Below are 16,921 nucleotides of genomic sequence, written 5' to 3' on the forward strand. Positions count from 1 at the left end.
GTCACCTCCCCAACAGGACCGTGAGGAGCGCTGAGGTGGACCTGGGCAGGGCTCCACCCCCAGGCTCTTGTCGGGGCTGCCGGCTTTGGAGCTTCTGTGCTGTGACTGGGGTGCAGGCCAGAGGGGTAGGGAGGGGGTGTCTGGGTGGACACTGGTCAGGGCCAAGCAGCAGAACCTGCCACAGTGACTTCCAGCCGCCCTCCAGCCCTGGCAGCCCGGGGAGCAGCACAGGGTCCCCGCGGCCAGGAGGCGGGAGCTAGTCTAACGGGCCGTCAGCTTCCTTGGGGAGGCTCCCGGTCCATCGGCTGAGACCCCTGAGCACAGGCCCTGGGAGAAGGAGGAGGATTTGGCTTTATTTTTAAGAGGAAGACCCCAGAGGAGCGTGTAAGCGTGTTTCAGATGGAGCCACCCGCACGGCGGGCCTGAGTCCTCAGGAAGGGGGACACGGCGATGAGGGGGGCAGAGGCCTCTGCAGGCTGAGCGGAGGACCCGTTTCAAGTTGATGCTGACGTCTTGGGGTTGGGTTCTTGGAAGGCCAGGGAGAAGGGTGCGGGAAGCAGCCTTGGGTGTGGTGTTGGGACTAATCCACCTTTTAGGGTCTAACAGCACAGACTCATACAGTCTTGGGTGGTGTTCTTTTCTTCTATTTTTTGAATCCTCGCACGAGGACATTTTTGCATTTATCTTCATAGAGAGCAGGAGGGAGAGAGGGAGGAAGAGAGAGAGAGAGAGAGAGAGAGAAACATCGATGTGAGAGACACATCGACTGGGTGCCACCACACAACCCCAACTGGGACCTGGGACCAACTGCAGCCGAGGTCCATGCCCTTAGCGGGAACCGAACCCGGGACTCTCTGGTCCGCGGGCCGAGGCTCTAACCGCTGAGCCACACCGGCCAGGGCTCGGTGGTGCTTTCTAGGGAGAAGAGCCCACAGTTTCGAGTAGGATCTGAGAAGGGCCCAGACGCAGGAGGGGCCTGTGGTTTCCGCCTCCACCGCCTCCCAGGACGCCTGCCTCTGTTGCTGAGTCAGACGCAAGGTCTTTGCAAGAAAACCTTCCTCAGGGCGTCTGCTCTGCCCCGCAGGCTGTGACCTTGACCGTGGGTCCCAGGAGATGATGCCTTTGAAGGCCCTGTGCCTGCAGGAGAACAGGGCAGCACCGAGGTTTCCTCCTCAGGGGGAGACGAGCGAGCACAGGAGGCCCGTGAAAGACTGAGACGCTGTCCAGATGCACCTCCCGTCATCTGCTCAGCAGCTTCTGAGGCTGCAGGCTCGCTGCGGCTCAGACGAAGATGCTCCTGTTCCCGGAGCAGCCCCCTCGGCGGATGCCAGCCCGCCCCGCGCCGGCGCCTTCACTGCGCTGGCCCCCGGGGTGCGTCTCCGTGTGTGGGCGCACGCTCTGGGGCGGCTCAGGCCTGTCCCTTCTCGAGCGTCCGTACGGGAGCTTTGCCTCACTGGCTCTGGCCCTGGCTCTGTGGCTCCCTGACCCATCCGACTCCAGGCCGCCTCAGGTCTGGGCTGCCCCAGGGCTCTGTCACCAGCAGCCACTGAGCTCTGTTTCCCTGGGTTTGCTGCCCGTTGCGCCCTGGCAGCCCTGCAGAGTGGAGACATTTCCTCAGTAACATTGTAGCCGAGCCCAAGCTCCTCCCGCTCGCTACATAGTAGCCAGTGACGAGGGGCTGAGCAAGTAACCCGAAGAACCATCTGAGAGAGGGCAGAACTCAGGCCTCTTTGACGCCGCGGGAAGAGGGAAGCGGGAGGGCTGTGCGGTCGGGAGTGATGGATGACCACGGACGTCTGGTCACCAGCAAAGGCCCGAGGAGGTCGGTGAAGCTTCTTCACGTGCTGCCAACAAACGGTCCCCACCACGGTGTGCTTGTCAATATTTTGCTACACTATTGTGAATCTCTATATACTGTCCTTACCTCCTGGGGGAGGTCGTTTTCAGCAGGGAGGTTGTTTCTGTGATTCCCAGGCCACAGGTTAGATTCCTGTCATGGTTAACTTGTCTACATCCCGGGCTCAGCAGAAATCGCTAACCCACACGTTATGGGAACTGGACGAGCTCGAACAAGGTGGAGTCAGAAAGACGGATTGTTTTATTCTATTACAGCGGTTGATCTGTTGCAAGTCCTGGTGTGGACTCGCTGGGCTCGGATCACAGGTTCATCCTCAAACCTGTTATGGGAACAAAGGAGATACAATTTGGCCAGATTCTGGTTATGGACCAGGAAGGGCTGGAGGGGTTTTCTAAGGAAAAAAGAGGTGTTGTTGGGATGAGATGAGGAGATAGAAGGCAGGCAGGGAAAATAGCCACAGGTGGGATCTGAAGTTTTCCCATCACTGGTAAAAAACCCAGCTCAAAATACCCAAGAACCACACAGAACATCAGGGATTGCAGAGGCAGCATGGACGCCAAACAGAGACAGGGACCCCAAGGAGTGAAACGGAGCACAGGATTTCCTCGGGGGCTGCCGGCTGGGGGCCGGTGCCCAGCGGAGGCACAGGTGCCCAGAGGTTGCGTCAGCATAGAGCCCAGACACGAACAGGAAAGAGCAAGGTGTTAGGACTGAGATTCCCGGGCACCGAGCTTGGATGTCCAGAGCCAGGGCCAGCCCAGCCCAGTCAGGTGAATCTTGCAGACAGACTCATCGTGCCAAACCCCCTTTCCATGCCCTGCTGCACCCTAGTCTCTGGAAAAACGGAAATCTCTTTTTCTCAGACTCCCTTGCAGCTAGGGCTCTGCAGGCGGTCTCAACTCCTCTGGACTGATCCCTGCCCAATATTTAAAAGGTGGAAGTGTGCCCCGCCGGTGTGGCTCAGTGGTTGAGCATCGACCCTGCACCAAGAGGTCACCGGTTCGACTCCCATTCAGGGCACATGCCCAGGTTGTGGGCCCGATTCCCAGTGAGGGGCGTGCAGGAGGCGGCCAATTGATGTGCTCTCTCATCGATGTTTCTCTCTCTCTCCCTCTCCCTTCCTCTCTCTCTAAAATCAATAAAGAAAAAAATTATTTTTAAATAAAAATAAAAGGTGGAAGTGCGCATTACAGGGCCGTGGACGGATGGCCCTCTGAGCTGGCGGGGAACCGAGAGGTCTGGTTCTCCCACAACAGCAGGATCCAGTGTCTGGGCCTGAGAGTTATGGGCAATGGGGTTTCCATGGCAACAGTTGGGGGTTGAGTTCGGTGATTATGCAGGCTGAAGTGTGGAGACGTACCATGCCCCCGTGAGCAGACGCAGCCCGTACCCCAGCTGCCTGGACCCTTGGGTGGCAGGGCCCTGTGCCGCTCTGCACTGGCTCCCGGGGCTCCCTGTGGACACAGGTCCGGTGGTCCACCCTGCCGGCTCCCTTACCGCTGGCTCTGTCAGATGGGCTCCCAGAGCAGTGGGCAACTTGACACCTGCCAGTATTGGCCACTGTTTCTGCCTCCCCTCACTTCCCTGCCCTCCCACCTCCACCTCCCACATCAGCTGCTCGCACCTGACCCTTCTCCAGGTGCATCCGGGGCCGCCCACACTCGGACCCGGGCCCACGCACACACACACGTGAGGTCTCCGCCTGGCTCGGGAACCTGCCGGGGACAGTCCTGCTTCTCGTTCTCATCAGCAGGAACCGGAGGGCTCCTGGACGCCCCCAGACGCCCGCCGCCTCTCCCACTCTGAGCCCGTGACCACGGGCGCACACAGGTGCCCTCCGCCCCACCGTTCTGCCCAACCCCTCTGCCTCTTCCCCTTGTCGTTCGCGTCTGCTTTAGCCCCAAGACGGGTGATGGTCTGCCCCGGGGTGCAGGGAGACTCAGCTGTTAGCGTGGGGGTCGAGACACCTCTGTCATGGGGTCATGCAGCAGACATTGCCCTGCGGGGGCAGCCCCCACGTCGAGTCCCGTGCGCAGGGTGGCGACCTCTGCCGCAGAAGTACCCTTCCTTCCTGCGCCTCAGGCCTGCCCCTGCCCAGCCGCTCAGGCGGGAGCTCACGTCTCAGTCACACCTTCAGGCAGGTGGGAAGAAGCTGTCCGGCTCGGTCATGGCCTTGTCTCCTTAAGCATTCTCGGGGGCTCATTGTTACTGTCATTCCTGATCCACAGATGAGGAAATTGGGGCTCAGAGAGGTTGGTGACATGCTGAGGCCACTTGGTGGGCTGTCAGGAGCAGGGCCAGGCTGGGACAAGGATGGTCTGGTTCAGGGTCCCTCTTGTTCCCTTATGTCTGCCGGCCTCCCGGACATGGGCATCCGCGTGACGGGGTCCTCGTACTGCTGAGCCTCCGCCACTTCACAAGGGGCCTCTGTGCTGTCTTAGCCCCGGGGACCCTGCAGTGACAAAGCAGATGTCCCTGTGGAGGTTTTCTCCTGGTGACGGAGAGACACATGGTCGTGGATGAGACGGCTTCGAGCCACTCCGAGTGCCGGCCACCAAGCAGGACGCTGTGATGGAAGGCTCGGAGGCGGGGTCCTGCGTTCATCCTCTGTTGCTGCATCACCGACGCCTGACACCCAGCAGCTCACAGGAGCGAACGTGTCTGGGTCTCCGGGGCCGGGAGCAGCATGGCGGGGTGGTCCTGATTCGGGGTCTTGCAGGAGGTCGTGGCTGGGCCACCTCCTCCGAGGAGCTGGGACATCCATTCCCGTGGCCAGCGGCCGGAGGCAGGAGGTCCTCAGCACAAGGGCCTCTGCACAGGCCGCCCACAGGACATGGCCGCGGGTCCCCAGGGTGGAGATGGCAGTGAGACCGAAACTGGGCACACACTTCCCTGCTCCTTCCTGCCCCGCCCTGACGGCACAGAACAAGGCGAAGGGCAGGACTGCACTGCGCAGGGCGGCCCGACCTCGCCGGCCTGGCTGGCTCGGTTCAGGGCTCCTGGGAGGGGCTTTCAGAGTCTCCCGGTGGACAGAGGACTCATCTGTCCCTGTTCCCGTGCCCTGGCGAGGAGCTAGCACCGGGGTCTGTGGCCGTCCTGGTCCTCCGGCTCCTGCCAGGGCGGGGCAGTGAGGCCCATGTTGGGGTGCACTGATCACCACCCACAGTTTCCGTACAAGGCGGCCAGGGTCCTTTAGAACGAGGGGTTCACATTCAGGAGCACAGGGCGCTGACAACCGCCTGCTACTGGAAGAGCCTGGGCCTTGGGCGCTGCCTGGGTGCTGTCCAAGGACAAGGTGCTGAATCCCACCCCCTTTTACGCTAACATTATTCTGTGGAACAATTGCTCGTTTTTTCCATTTTAAAATTGTAGCTTATACATATAGGAGACACATGCAAAATGCATAGCATGTATATGTATGTGTGTGTATGTGTCTATATGTGTGTGTGCATGTGTGTATGTATTTTTATGTGGATATGTGTAGACGTGTATATATGTATGTGTTTATGTGTGGATGTGTATATGTGTGTGCATGCATGTGGGTGTGTATATGTATATGTGTGTGGATGTGTGGATATGGGCATGTATGTGTATGTGTGTGAATATGTGTATGTGTGGATGTGTATATGTATGTATGTGTAGATGTGTGTATGTGTGTGCATGCATGTGTGCATGCATGTGTATGTGTGTATGTGTAGATATGTGTGTATATGTGGACTGTGCATGTATGTGTGTGGATGTGTACATGTGTGCGTAGATGTATGTGTATATGTCTGTATGTGTGTATGTGTGCATGTATGTGTGTGGATGTGTACGTGTGTGTGGATGTGTAGATGTATATGTGGATGTGTATATGTGTGTGTATATAGTTAAAGACTCACTATTGAATGGACCCTGTATTCCAGCCCAGGAGCCGCTGGTGTCCCTCCTGACAGGAGCCCCCTTCCCAGGCCCTGACTTCTGACCCCCAGGAGCACACGGCTCAGCAGGGCTTTTCCTGTGTGGTGCCTTCGCGCGGACGGGATGCAAGCCCTTTGGGGGCCACCTGCCGGGGAGCTCCTGCTGCTGGGGCGCCCGGGCTCATGTGTCCCTGCGGCCATTTGGGCCGTTATCCTGCGAGACACACAGGCCTCTGCAGCCCCGGAGAACTCTGCCCGGACCCGTTACACTTTACTGCCATGGGCACTTCTGGGTCGAAGGGGCTTATAATTCCTGGCCATGCCGTTGCCATTTCTAAAGTGGACCGCTTTTGTGCCGTTTGAGTTGCGGTTGTGGGGAGAGGTGGAATCATCGAACCTTTGTTCAAGGAATCCAGGCTGCGGGCTGGCTTGTGTTGTGGGGGATGGGCTGAAAAGGGGGGGCCTGACTGTATTCAGAGGTGGTCAGAGGCGCCCCGCGAGGTAGGGACGTCGTTGCTGAGAGTGGCCGGTGGTCAGGAGGTCGATGGGAGGCATTCAGGCGGGAGGAAGAGTGTGCAAAGGCCCTGAGGCTGGAGAGGGCATGTTAGCTCCTGCTGGCAACACAGCCCACGGACCGGGCAGCTTACACGACGTGTTCACTTCCTCCCAGTCTGGAGGCTGGGAGTCCCAGCGCAGAGTGTGATGGGGTCTGTTTGGTTTGGACGCCCTTCCTGGCCGGCAGCGGCCGCCTCTCGCCGCGTCCTCGCATGGCAGAGAATGGGCTCTGGTGTCTCCTCTCTGTCAGGGCCCATCCTGCAGGGTCGGGGGGTGGGAGGCTGCCAGCCTGTGACCTCGTCGAACCTTTAGCGTCTCCTCACAGGCCCCGTCTCCAAAACCCCCACCCGGGAGATAGCGCTTCCCCCTGTGGATTTGGGGGACACATTCAGTCCGTGAGGGGCGGTCGTGAGGGATCGGAGCCACACGGGGCAGGAGCCGAGAGGGTGTCTGGGTCATTTGTTGGGTGACAGACCACCCTCGATGCCCTGACTTAAATGATCGTCATCATATATTTACTCGGGGCCCCACGGCCTGTGCAGGGCTCATGGACTCGGCCTTCTGTGCCCCTGGGACCGGCTCCATCCTCTCCGGGGGGTCGAACGGGCTGCCTCTCAGCAGGAGGCCACGTTTCCCAGAGCCAGGAAGGAAGAGATGCCACGGTCGGGCCTGAGTCTGCAGAAGTCACGCCGCTCAGGTCCAGTTCCCGCAGGTGCACTCCGGCCCCAGTAGAGTTTCAGTCTCCACCTGCTAGACGTGAGCTCTCTAGACCTGCTCGTCCGACGTAACTTTGCACCCTTTGACCAACAGCTCCGTCGAGCACCCCACCCCCGCCCGGTGGCCACCGGACCCCATCTTCTCTAGGCGGTGCCACAGTGGACACTGCATCCTTGGACGCGTGGCCGGGCAGCGCGCACTGGCCGGCTCTGTCCCAGCCAGCACGACCCGCCGTCTGGGTCACTTCCTCTGGCCAGTGCGCCGGCTCGTGACGGGTTTGCAGCTGCGTGTGCCCTTCCGGAGTGAGGTCTGTGGTTTTGATCGGACTCTGGAGGGGCTCACGCACAGGGCTGCCGTCCTCAGGACCGTGGATCCTGTCGACTCTGTTGTGCCTCGCTCACCACCTGCCCCGGCGGCAGTGGACACACCCAGATGCCTCGTGTTTTTTTGTTATTTTTTAACTTTTTCTTGTAGACGTTTCCAATGAACACAGACGTAGGGAAGACAGTGTGAGGACCCTCCCCACGTACCAGCATCCACACTACCAGCTCATAGCTCATTCGCATCCTCTATTCCACTTCCTCCACCCCCTTTCGTATTTTTTGCGCCTTTTGTTACAGAACAGCATGGATACTGACATGTGCTGACGTGTGGCGAAGTGAGGGTTCACGAGGGCTCCCCTGGGAAAGAGTCTGGTACCCCGTTCTGACCTGTGCAGGGCTCCCCGCACCAGGAAGCAATTCTCAGACCCTGCTGGGTGTCCTGCAATTCAACCCGATTCGGACACTGTCTGCCCGGAGGCAGCCTCAGACCCCAGGCCCAGGGCCCGGTCCCACTAGGCGCCCCTCCCCCTGCAGACACCGGTCCCCCCATCTGTGCTGCTGACTGGCTGGCTCAAAGCAGAGGTTCCCTCAGCCCCTCCTTGGGTGGACGAACTCGCTGGAGCAGCTGCAGGACCAGGAAAGTCACCGCTCGCCGGATTGCAGGGTTATTACAAAGGATGTCAAGGGACGCAAGCCAGCACCAGGTGACGAGATACCAGGACGAGGTCTGGGATGGAGGAGCCGCTGTCCCCGTGGAGTTTGGGGCCAAGCACGATGCCATGGGGGAGCCGCCTGGTTCCCTGACGTGGAAGCTCTGGGGCACCTGTTGGGGTTTCACGGAGGCGTCATTACAGGGGCCTGATGGACGAACTCACAGACGTGGGTGATTGACCCAACCCCCAGGTCTCCCTTCATCACGGGGAGGGACCGCAAGTTCCAGCCCTGGGCTCCAGGCTGGTTTCCCTGGCAACCAGCCCCCATCCTGACTCAGGACTTGAGGACAAGAGACCAAATCGTGTCACAGAAGATGCTCCCATTGCCCTGCTCAGGAACGTCCGAGGGTTTGGGAGCTCGGAGCCACGACCGCGAATCTATATTTGGTCTTTGAGAAATATGTTTTCATCACCTGAATGACTACAGTCCCAACAGGTACCTACGTCACCAGTACCCAGATCAGGAGCCAAACATGGGCAGCCCCCGTGACCCCGTGGGTCCCCTTCCCTTGCCGCCCCGGCCCCGGCGGACCTCTGAGGGGCCCATGAGGTTGAGGCTGTGACAGGAAGGTGGGGCTGGCAGATCCGGGTTTGAAGCGCGGCCTGGATGGTGTCATCCCCGCAGGACAGACGGGCGCTGAGGTCTCCTGAGACCCGCACGGTTAGGTCCGCGGGGAAATCTGGTCCCTGGTGATTCTGAAAAGAAACCGAAAAGGCAGCATACGGAGGGAGAAGCTATCCGACGGTGGGGGCTGTGTTTTCTTGTTCCACGTTGTCTCCAGTGGAATCCAACCTGGGGTTAGATTCCTGGCTGTTTGCTCCAGCCCCTCGCTGCTGACCCGGAGCCCGTGGCCTTCGCCGGCCGCTGCGGGGCTCTGGGTGGGACGTTGCACCGTCAGATTGTCCGGTTTCTTGACGTTCGGGCTTATCTCCTGTGCAGAGGGGTGTCATGACTTGGGGGGCTTGAACATAGAGCTGGGAGTGGGGAGCACAGTGCAGATGCCCTCCGCCGCCACCTCGGTCACCCAGTGGGGCCGTGTGGAGTGTGGGGTCCAGGCACCTGGGGTCCCTCCCAGCTCCTGGGGTGTCCGGACCCCGGGAGAACAATTGCAGTCGGGATAAGGGTGGGAATGAGCCCGGGGCCTCCGCGGGAGGAGACTTAGAGGGTAGATCGGCCGGAAGGGCGCGGTGGGCCCTGGGCCCGGCCTGCCGTCTGCAGAGGGGACCCCGCCCTCCTCAGGCCCCTATGACCGTCTGGGTCAAGGACCTGGCGCCCTTCAAACCCACCGACCAACTTCCCAGCGCTTCCTGGGCGGTGCTGGGCTCCCCCCGGCCAATCCGCTGGCTGGGCCCGCCCAGGTCTGTGCGCCTCGTCCAATCCCGTCCCCGCCCGGCGAGGCTCCGCCCCCAGGCCAGCATCTTCGCGTCCACCGGGCCTGTGCGCCCCGAGGGTCCCCTCGTCCCCCCCCCGCACCCCAGCGAGGGGACCCTGTGCCCTGGGGGCCGCACACCAGCCCTTCCGCCCTCGTCCCTCGTGGGGGCGGGGGCTCCCCCTTTGGCGCAAGCTTCTGACTTCGGGTTCAGCTCCCTGGGGGGTCGGGCTGGTGCCGGCGCCTTTGCCCCGCGCCGGTCGAGGTCCAGGTGCCGGATCCAGGCCGGCCCGGCCCAGGAGGACCTGGCGGAGCGCCCGGCCCGTGTCCTGGGCTCTGGCCGCTGGCCCGGGGGTGGGGGCTGCGGTTCCCGACGGGCTCTCGCCAGCCTCGGGGTGGCTCCTTCTGTCGGGGGCTGTGGCCGGCCAAGTGCCAGGAGCGTCCCGCTCAGACAGCCTCTGGGCCGTCGGGGGGCAGGTCTGGTGGAGGGTCGGCTCCCAGCCTCCCTGCCTTGAGGGGTGCTGGGCCCGTGTGCGGATGAATGAACCCGGGGTGGTGAGATTGGGCCTAGAAGACAGCTGCCTGCCCCCCACCCCCTGCCCCCTGTCCCCCGACCCCCCACCCTCTGCCCCTCAGCCCCCGGGCCCCCCGACCCCTGCCCCCCAGCTCTGCGCAGGTTGTCGGGGAGCGTTGGACGAGGGGAGCCGTGTGGAACCGAACCCTGAAGGAGGGATGGTTCTTCCTGGGGTGAAAGGGTGGCGAACACTTGGGGGGGCAGCCTGTGCTTGGTCCTGCGTGGCCTCCGAAAACGGGGGGACTGGTATGTTCCTGTTGTTAATCCTCAGCCAAGGGCGTTTTCGACAGAGTGGGAGGGAGGCAGGGAGGGAGAGAGGAGCACTGATGGGAGAGACCACGGACCCCCTGCCTCCTGCGGGACCCCACCAGGGCCCTGCCCTGCGCTGGGAATTGAACCCGAAACCCGTCAGGGCGCAGGGCCTGCTCTCACTGGACGGTGTGTTTGCAGCTCAGGCCGGGTGGTCTCAGCAGGACTCTGTGGGTGAGGGGGGGCAGGGGGCTGCCCTGTGCACGCTCGGGGGGGGGGGGCGGGGTTGTGTGAAAACACAGTCAGGTTGGGACGATCTCTCGGGGCCTGGCTGCCTCTCAGTGTGACCGGCTCCGTGTCTCCCGAGTGTGCACACCGCCGCCAGCCCCTGTCCCCCACTCGGGCTGGGACACAGAAAGCCCTCCCTTGTCTCAGGACTGGAAGCCCCGCCCCTACAGATCTGACTCCGGGGGGGCCCCCCACTCTCCATGCGCCATCCCTGGACCTGCAGAACCAGTGTTTCTGGGAAGAGTGTCCACGAGGTCCCTCCCTGAGCCGGCCTGTCTGCCCCGGTTCTGATCCAGTCCCCCAGTGGCCCTCCTGCCTCCAGCCTGCTGAGATCCCTGTGCCTGACACCTCTCACCTGCGCGTCGTCCACTCCAGACTCCTGTGAACCGGCTGCTCCCCCAAAGGGCTACTGCCCTTCTCAGAGCCCCCGGAGGTGCGGTTCCTCCTCTCCCGCTCCCTGCCCTTTGCTCTTGCCTTTGATGCCCACGTGGATTCTGCTCCGGGTGCTAGGGACTCACACGCTGCTCTTACTCCCTGGGCAGACAGTGGGTGGACGAGGCACCTGGGTCCCCAGCCCCTTAGGGTCGTTCACATGGGTATCCCCGGGGGGCCCGGCACAGGCTTTGCACAGAACACGCACAGATTAATGTTTGGTTGCTTGGATTCAGGACTCGTACATATTTTCAGGCCATAAACTGAAAGGGGAAAAGTGACTGTCCACTTCCCCCAGCAGCACCCGTCAACCCCATGGGCTGAGGACTGGATGACTCAAACGGCTCGTTAGCCTGGGAATACGGTGGGTCGGATGCCAAGGGTGGATGGTCTTTAAACGTTAAGGATCCTGACAGACCCTCCTGTGCCCGCCTCTGCCGGATCCCTGTTGGTGAAGGGATTTTTCTTTAGACCCGAGAGCCCAGCCACAGCCCTCCGGCCGGGTTTCAAAATCCAGGACGCGGGGACTGGTGTGCCCGAGGAGGCCTGTTGGCGAGTCCCTGCCCACTCCCCGGGGAGCTGTCTCCTCTGAAGAAGCTGGTTAGAGGGTTCGGCGCTCTGTCCCCCGGAGAAGCATTTGCGAGGTCCTGTGTATTCATCTTCCACAAATGAGACTCGTCTGACGATTCTGCAGACGGAGGGCTGTGCCCCTTGCTAGGCGGGAACCGGTGTCTGCTCTGCACCCCATCCAGACGGGGGCAGGGCCCTGATGTGCAGTTGGCCTCAGGGAAGCACCACGGGGAGGGAGGGGTGTGCGGAGTTTGGGGTTTGAAAAGAATGAGGAGCTGTGGGGGGGCTCCTAAAAGAGTGATACGGTTCTAGACACAAGGACTTCCTCAGGGTGAACGTGTTAGCGTTTGTGTCCCTGGGTCTTACTAACCCCTGGACGTGAGCTCAGCCACACTCACTAAGTACATTTAACGAGCACTCAGGGCGGAGCGGGGTACCCTGCACCCACATGTCTCCAAATCAGAATCACCCGTGTCAGAAACACCGACTCCAGCCACACGGTTGTGCCCCACTCGTGGGCTCGGGGTGGAGGCCAGGGACCTGAACTTGAGACAGCTCCCGGCCTGACTCCAGCTGGCGGCCTCTCTGGGGTCCAGCACCGGGTGCCCAGGTCACAGCTGGGAGCTGACGACCCTCAGAGAAGCATGGAAGGAGGCGGCTCCCCGTGGGTCTCTTCCCGTGCAGGGTTCTGGAATGTTGACTGGTATTTTCTAGGAAGTGGCTCGGGGCTGGGGGCAGCCCCTAAACCCCAGGACGAGTTGTTTGGGGAGCGGCTCTGCGGAAGGTGTGTGCAGTTACAAACGTCTTGATCAGGGCCAGGCTGGGTGAGTGAGTCAGAATCAATCCGTCTTCCTGCAAACGTGGGTGTCACTCTGCACCAGGGCGCGGATGCCTCTGTCATTCACAGACCCCCCAACCTAGAACGAGACTGTGCTGTTCATCATGTGTGCAAGGCTGTGTGACAGCCACCAAAGGTGGCAGACGAGGCCGGGATTGTTCTCTGTGCTGAGTAAACAGAGCTGAACACGGTCTAGGACAGAGGTTCTCAACCTTCCTGGTGCCGCGACCCTTTGATACAGGTCCTCAGGCTGTGGGGACCCCCAACCATAAAACTATTTTGTTGCTACTTCATAACCATAACTTTGCTACTGCTATGTCTTAGACAACCTCTGTGAAAGGGTCATTCGACCCCCAAAGGGGGCGCGACCCGCAGGTTGAGAACTGCTGAAGGGAAGACAGACTGGGCCTTGGCCCCGAATCAGAGCCAGGCTGGGGGTCCCCTGCAGTGTCGCCTGGAGGTGTGGACTGAGGGCTCGGCGAGCACCTGTGTCTGAGCCCTGGGGGAGGGGAGGTGTGGGGGCACCAGGCCGGACGGCTCTGAGTGCAGACCCTCCCTCCCCATCTTCCCCTGCGTCACGGTGGACCAGACACTGACCTGTCCAACCACAGATGCACGCTTCATCTTCACTGAGCACCCGCGGTGTGCGTGCTGTGGGGCTGACCACTCGGGACACAGACCACTAAGGCACAGTGAATACGGGAGCTTGGATCTCGGCCTCTTTGCCAGTGACCGCCTGAACGAGGTTGTAGACCGTGTGGGACATGAGGACATTCAGTTCATGCTCACATCCTTCTGCTCTCCTCTCCCTCCTCCGCCACAGTCCCTGGAGACGCCCCCGGAACCCCAAGGGCGGGCCAGAGGCTCACCCGAGCTCGTCTGAGCAGGAGGGTCAGCCCAGCCTGGGGAGCATTACCTTTGGACTCTGTTCCGTCCTGCCTCTGCCTCTGGGGTTCTGTGCAGAATTCTGTGGGCGTCTCTGCCAGAGCCTGGCTCTGGGCCCCGCTGAGCGACTTCCTCAGGATGGTCTTCCAGTTCACTGATCCTCCCTTCCGCTGTGTCCAGGCTGCTGTGTGGCTCATCCACTGTGGGCTGAGGCTCTGGGATGGGGCCCCTGTGCGTCCCGCCTGAGTCAGGAGGCACCGCTGGCTTCTTTACAGAAGAAGGAGAAAGATCTTACAGAAGCCTGGATACGTTAGAAAAATCCGCCCTGGCCAGTTTGGCTCAGCGGTTAGAGCACCGGCCCTCGGACCAAAGAGTTGCAGGTTTGATTCTGGCCAAGGGCACGTACCTCGGTTGTGGTTCGTCCCTGGCTCTGGTCAGGGTCCTGCAGGAGGCAACCAATTGATGTGTCCCCCTCACATCGATGTTTCTCTCTGTCTCTCCCTCCCCCCCCCCCCTTCCACTCCATCTAAGGATAAATGGAAAAAATATCCTCGGGTGAGGATTAAAAGAAAAGAAAGGAAAAATCCCTTGGTGACTTTCTAGTAGATGGGTTGAGATATTTGGGGTTATTGAGGCAATGCCAGTCTCGTAGAATGAGTCAGGAGATGTCCTTTCTCCTGCATTTTTGGAAAGAATTTGAGAAGGTTGATGTTAGTTCTTCCTTAAATGGGTGGTACAGCTCACCAGTGAAGCCACAGGTCCAGAGTTGTGTTTTGTTTTTTTTGTCAAGAGGTTGTTTTTAAATGCTCACCCAAGGATATTTTTCACTGATTCTAGAGAGAGAGGAAGGGAGAGAGAGAGGCAGAGGCAGACATCGATGTGAGAGACAAACATTAGTTGGTTGCCTTCCATGCGTCCCGACAGGGGGTTGAACCCGCAACCTGGACACATACCTTGACCAGGACTCGAACCTGCCACCCGTCAGTGCAGGGGTAGCGCTCAACCAACTGAGCCACACCGGCCAGAGCAATCAAGAGGTTTTTGATCACGGACTCAGTCTTACTCGTTATGAGTCTATTCCAAATTGTTATTTCTTTGTGATTAGCCTCAGTAGGTTGTGTATTTCTAGAAATGTGTCCACTTTATTTAGGTGATGGCATTTCGCAGAGAACAGCTGTTCATACCACTGCTTAGATTCTTTTTCCTGTGGGGTCCGTAGAACGTCCCACCTGCATTTCTGATGTTCACAATTTGAGTCTTTTTTTTTTTTCCTTAGCTATGGTTTGTCGATATTGTTAATATTTTCAGAGAACCAATTTTTGGTTTTGTTGATTTCTCTCTTGCTTTTCTATTCTCTACTTCATTGGTCTCTTCTGTAATATTTCTTCTTTTCTTCCTTTCTGCTAGCTTTGGGTTTAGTTTGTTCTTTTTCTGGCTCCTTACGTTGCATAAAATTAGGTTGTTGATTTGAGATCTTGTGTTTTAATGTATGAGTTTCATTTAAGAAGTTTCTTGCTTTTTAAATTTTTTATAAGTTTACCCCTTAGTGCTGCTTAGTGGTTTCTTCTAAGTTTTGATAGATTGTGTTTTCTTTTTCTTCATGCCTTAAGTATTTTCTAATTTACCTTGAGATTATTTCTTTGACACATTGGTTCTTTACGAATGAGTTGTTTAGTTTCCACAAATCCGTGCATTTTCCACTCTTCTGTGACTGGTCAGTGAAGATGCTTCGTAGTATCTGTCTTTTACGCTTTAAGTTGTGGTCTCAGGCACGGTCCGTTCTGGAGGACGTCCAAGTCCCCTTGAGAAGAACGTGTTTGCTCTGTCGGGGGGAGTCCTGGGTGTGTCTGATTGGTCTGCTTGATTTATGGTGGTGGTCGGGTGCCCAAGTTCTTCACGTATGTTCTGTCTGGTTCCTCTGTCCACTGTTGTGAGTGGGGTACTGACGACTTCAGCTACTGCTGTTATGAAGCTGTTTCTCCTATTGATTTTCCTTCATATATTTCAATGGTCTGTCACTGGGTGTGTGCATGTTTGTCATTTTATCTCCTTGCTGCCTCGTCATGTCCTTCTTCGTCTCTCGTAACCTTTTCTGATGCAACGTCTATTTTGTCTGTTACTCCATGCTCTTCTGGTAACAATCTTCCCGGACTGTCTTTTTGGACCTTTTCACGTCTAACTTTTGAGTCTTTGGATCTAAAACGAATCTCTTATAGACAGCAAACATTTGGGTCATGTGTTTTTATCCATCCTGCCAATCTGTGTTTTGAATGGAGAGTTTAAGCCATTTACGTTTAATGGAATGACTGATAAGAAAGGACTTGTGGCCCTGGCCGGTTTGGCTCAGCGGTTGGAGCGTCAACCTGCAGTACAGAGAGACCCGGGTTCGGTTCCCGCTAAGGGCATGTAGCTCGGTTGCAGTTGGTCCCCGACCCTGGTTGGTCGTGCGGGTGGCAGCCACTCGATGTGTCCCTTTCACATCGATGTTTCTCTCTCTCTCCCTTCCTCTCTCTCCCTCCCACTCTATCTGAACAAAAAATGGAAAAATGTCCTCAGGTGAGGATTAAAAAAAAAAAAAAAAAAAAAACAAGAAAGGACTTGTGTCTGGTGTTTGGTTGTGTGTTTGCTACGTGCCTTATAGCATTGGGTCCTACATCTCCGGCGTGACCGTCCCTTTTACATTTCATTGATTATTTTTATATATTTTTTTGTTCTCACCCCAGGACACTTTTTTTTTTTCTTCATTTTTTGTTCAGAGAGAGAGGAAGAGAGAGAGAGAGAAACATCGATGTGAAAGAGACACATAAGTGGCTGCCATCCGCACAAACAACCAGGGCCGGGGAAAAACTGCAACCAAGGTACATGCCCTTAGTGGGAACCGAACCCGGGTCTCTCTGGACTGCAGGCCGACGCTCCAACCACTGAGCCAAACTGGCCAGGGCTCATCAGAGATCTTGATTTCTTTTTTTTTTCCAAGTTCATTTATTTATTTATTTCCTCTTTAAAAAATGACCCTGGCCGGTTTGGCTCAGCGGTTAGAGTGTTGGCCTGCGGTCCAGAGAGACCTGGGTTCGGTTCCCGCTAAGGGCATGTACCTCGGTTGCAGTTTGTCCCCGGCCCTGGTTGGTCGTGCGGGTGGCAACCACTTGATGTGTCCCTTTCAGGTTGATATTTCTCTCTCTCTCTCTTCCTCTCTCTCCTTCCCTGTCTATCTGAACAAAAAAAATGGAAAAATGTCCTCAGGTGAGGATAAAAAAAATTTAATTGATTGAATGATTTTTGTTACAGATGTCCCTCTTTATCCCCCATGGACACCCTCCTCCCTGCACCCAGCCCCCGGCCCTCCAAGGTTGTCAGTCTGTTCCCTGCTCCCGGTCTCTGGGTCTGTTTTGTTCATCAGCTTATTTGTTTGGCTTTATTATTGAAGGTGTCACAGATGTTCCCTCTTCTCCCCCTCGAGGTCTTCATTTCCTCACTAGGGCTTGTTGCTACGTTCTGTCCGGTGTCCCTGCGCCCAGCCCCAAGCCCGGCGTCCACGCGGGCAGACCCGGGGAAAGGCTCTCACGTGGGCTGATCGGCGTGTCTTCATGGCCCTCGTGTCTGACCCAGGATGCTCGGCTGACGGCCTTTTCCCTTCAGCACTGAGCCAC

Source organism: Molossus molossus, unplaced genomic scaffold (genome assembly GCF_014108415.1).
Source record: "Molossus molossus isolate mMolMol1 unplaced genomic scaffold, mMolMol1.p scaffold_m16_p_5, whole genome shotgun sequence".
Taxonomy (NCBI): domain Eukaryota; kingdom Metazoa; phylum Chordata; class Mammalia; order Chiroptera; family Molossidae; genus Molossus; species Molossus molossus.